At 46.2% G+C, this 3675-nt stretch overlaps 1 protein-coding gene across 1 annotated transcript in view; it reads right to left on the bottom strand.

The window, feature by feature from the left end:
* Window positions 1-1229: 1229 nt before the first annotated feature.
* The window catches only part of LOC134070813 (ras-related protein M-Ras), a 14988-nt gene continuing 12542 nt past the window's right edge, over window positions 1230-3675 (bottom strand). Inside the window, exon 6 of the mRNA XM_062527261.1 lies at window positions 1230-3675. This exon is cut by the window's right edge and continues 203 nt beyond it. The gene's annotated coding sequence lies outside the window, so the exon portion shown is untranslated.

Below are 3675 nucleotides of genomic sequence, written 5' to 3'. Positions count from 1 at the left end.
TATTTATGCCATTGAAATGGTCAGTGCAGTTAAAATGGCAAGTCATGATGCCACTGTTTATGTCAAGATAGTCAAACCATGTTGCCAATATGACAGTCTTCACTGTAAATTTCCAATGAACAGTGGGCAAGGCAGCATATTTTCTCTTCAAAGCTACAAAAGTTACACATTATTGTGTGTGGAGGGCATTGATTGCGAGACAGTGCATATGTTTCAAAATTTCAAGAGAAGAGAAGAGTTACGCCCAAGCAACTACAGAAAAGCTCTAGTACTGTCTTTGTATGCCACTTTGAGGGCTATATTGAAGTTTTTGTGTACACACAATCATATTACAAATTCTTTTGAGCAAAGAGTTAGTTGTCGTTTCATTCTTTTGCTTTAAAAGTACTACCAAAATAGTCGTTACATCATTCTATATGAACCACTGATAGGGAGGTGAGGTGTGTGATGTCACACTGCCCACTTGGTAAGTCGACTACCCAGGGTGCCTCTCATTTGGGCTTTTATATGTCCTCCCTCGACCCTCGCTCCTCGGGCCTCAATCCTCACTGATCTACATAAAGAATGATGGGGCGAAAACAATGGGATAGTCTATCCAGTGTCAGTTATAGATCAGTGGGAACGCCCCTCGAGGATCGAGCATCGAGGATCGAGGAGGCATGTTGAGAGGCACCTCCAGTCCCTCAGTAAGTCATTTCTGTAATTGTTGGAAGTCACAATTGGCAATTAATCAATTGATTAATCTCAGAGTTGTGGTATAGGCCAGAAAACATCTTGGGCTCTTCTCATTCGTCTTTTTATCCATCCTCCCTTCCATCCTCCCTTCCTTCCTTCCTTCCTTCCTCGGTCCTCCAGCTCATTCCCACTGATCTATAAAGAACACTGGATAGACTATCCCATTGTTGCCGCCCCATCATTCTTTATCTAGATCAGTGGGAACGAGCCGGAGGACAGAGGAGAGAGGTTGAGAAGGGGCCCTTGCCTGCTGTCTGACCTGACAGGTGGCAAATTCAGCTGACAGCTCTTCATGGTCCTCCAACTTCTCTTCCTTTCTCTCAAACTTGATCGTTTTTCGGCATTCTCGTGTGGATGGGGGTTCAACTTGTGCATACTGCAGACCGTGAATGGGAAAATAATGAAGGGGTACTGTATATAGCTTGATTGGCTGTGGAGCTAAAACATCAACAGTGTTTAATCGTCCATATAAAACACACGCACCCAAGCCACAGTCCTTTGAACAACCAAGTTTATTAGTTTACTTACAAACCTGAATTTTTGAATAACAAGTATATCCCTTTTTTCCACAAGTTCATAGTGAGCCTGGCACTCTGCTAGTCAAAATTCAAATATGTTGGTGTAGTAATATTTATAACAATAAATTACTTATTAAAGAAATAATGATGAAAAAAAAGACAGTAGCAAAAATGTTGACCGCTAAGAAACGAACAAACAAAAATAACCACATCCTTGCACCATTTCCCATGGGCACACTCACACACTGTCTCTCTCTCTCTCTCACACACACACACACACACACACACACACACACACACACACACACACACACACACACACACACACACACACACACACACACACACACACACACACCTTGATTCAACAGGACAAAGTAAACCACCAAGCTGCCGGTGCCAGTGAAACATCAAAATACACCTTTTCTGATAAAGACAAACAACAACAACAACAACAGTAACAACAGTAAGAAATGACAGCAACCTTCGTGTTCCATCAGACCACTCAACAGGTATGGCAAGGTGGTCAAATTCATCTCATTTGGTTTAACAAATAGTCCAATATCATGAACAGCCCTCTAGCTCGTGAGTCAAATATAATCCATGTAATGTAAAGCACTTCAAGACATTTGCAGAATACCGTTTTTTAGCAAGCGACATACTTTTCGTTTATTTTTCTGTTTTTTTTTTGTTTTGTTTTTGTTTGTTCGTTTGTTTGTTTACAAGCCCAAAATGTTCAAAATAGTACATCAAGTGTTTCAGACAGGTGACAACAAAAACAAATGCTTATCCAGCAATCAGCCAAACACGCACACACACACGCGCACACACACACACACACACACACACACACACACACACACACACACACACACACACACACACACACACACACACACACACACACACACACACACACACACACACACACACACACACACACACACACACACACACACACAAAGTCGAACTTTGAGGCTGCACTTTGGCATTGGCCCAGACTTTGACACACTGTCTAAAGCCCAGCAGCCAGCTGGAATGCATTTGGGAATCCAAGACCTCGCAGGCTCAAGCTTTCTCTCCCTCTCTCTCTCCCCCCCCCTCTCTCTCTTCATATTTTTCTCTCCTTCTCCATCTGCCAGGCTGTCTTTCTCACACGTTCTGTCTGTTTCTCACAGTTTGTCTGTCCGTCTCTCCATCCTGTTCCCTGCTTCTCTGTTCTGCCATGATCATGGGTTCAGTCGCACTCCTTGTTGCTCTTTTCAACTCTCTCGTTCTTCCTACGCCGTGCTGGCAGGCCTCTTGATCCTAATGCAAACATCCACATCCTCTTTCTTTCTTTCTTTCTTTCTTTTCTCCCTCTCTCTTCCACTCACTCTCTCTTCCTTTCACCCTCTTCTCTTCCTCACTCTCTCCTCCCCTCACCCTTTGCCTTGGGCTTAGCTCAGGGGCAGTGCTGAGATGTGCAGGTTTCCTATTGGCCGGAGACTGAGCTGCGCAAGATTCCCATTGGCTGGAGGCCGAGCTCCGCAGGCATCCCATTGGTCGGAGGCCAGAATACTGATGAGGGCCTCGCAGAGATGATGAGGTCCTGCCCTCGCATACAGCAAACGACAACATAGACACAACGCCAACACAACCCAAACCAAGAGAAAGGCCTCTTCAGATATAATATGTGTGTGTGTGTGTGTGTGTGTGTGTGTAAGTGGATGGGTCCTGCCTTACTGAGGTCCATTGGTAGGACGGTTCCAGGGGGTTTGGGGAAAGGGTTCGCGTTGAGGGGGTGGGAATAATCTTAGCCCCTCCCCCATCCTATCCGATGTGTTAGACGAGTGGCGTAGACCTCGCCAGTTCCAACCGGAACGTCCCAGGTCCGAGTGGAACCTTCCGGGTCCGAGCAGAACCAGAGGCAGCGTGATCAAAGTGGCCACGAGAGACCTGAAGGATGTAGGCACTCGGTGGGGTAACAGTCCATGCCCGTCATCGCCTGGGTGTCTTAATTATACACACACACACACACGCATGCACGCGCGCGCACACACACACACGCACGCACGCATGACATCGCCTGGGTGTCTTAATTATACACACACACACACTCACATGCATGCATGCACGCGCACACACACACGCACGCACGCATGACATCGCCTGGGTGTCTTAATTATACACACACACTCGCGCGCGCACACACGCACGCACGCATGACATTGCCTGGGTGTCTTAATTATACACACACACATGCATGTACTGTATGCACGCGCGCATACAAACGCACACACCTGACATCACCTGGGTGCCTTAATTATACACACACACATGCTCGTGCGCACACACACATGTCTGACATCGCCTGGGTGCCTTTAACTACTGAAGAGTTTCAAAACTCTCGATCGCTCTCACATACACATACAGAAGTGTG

Source organism: Sardina pilchardus, chromosome 23, assembly GCF_963854185.1.
Source record: "Sardina pilchardus chromosome 23, fSarPil1.1, whole genome shotgun sequence".
NCBI lineage: Eukaryota > Metazoa > Chordata > Actinopteri > Clupeiformes > Clupeidae > Sardina > Sardina pilchardus.
The sequence above is the reverse complement of the archived record's forward strand: the minus strand, read 5'-3'. Positions and strand labels throughout refer to the sequence as shown.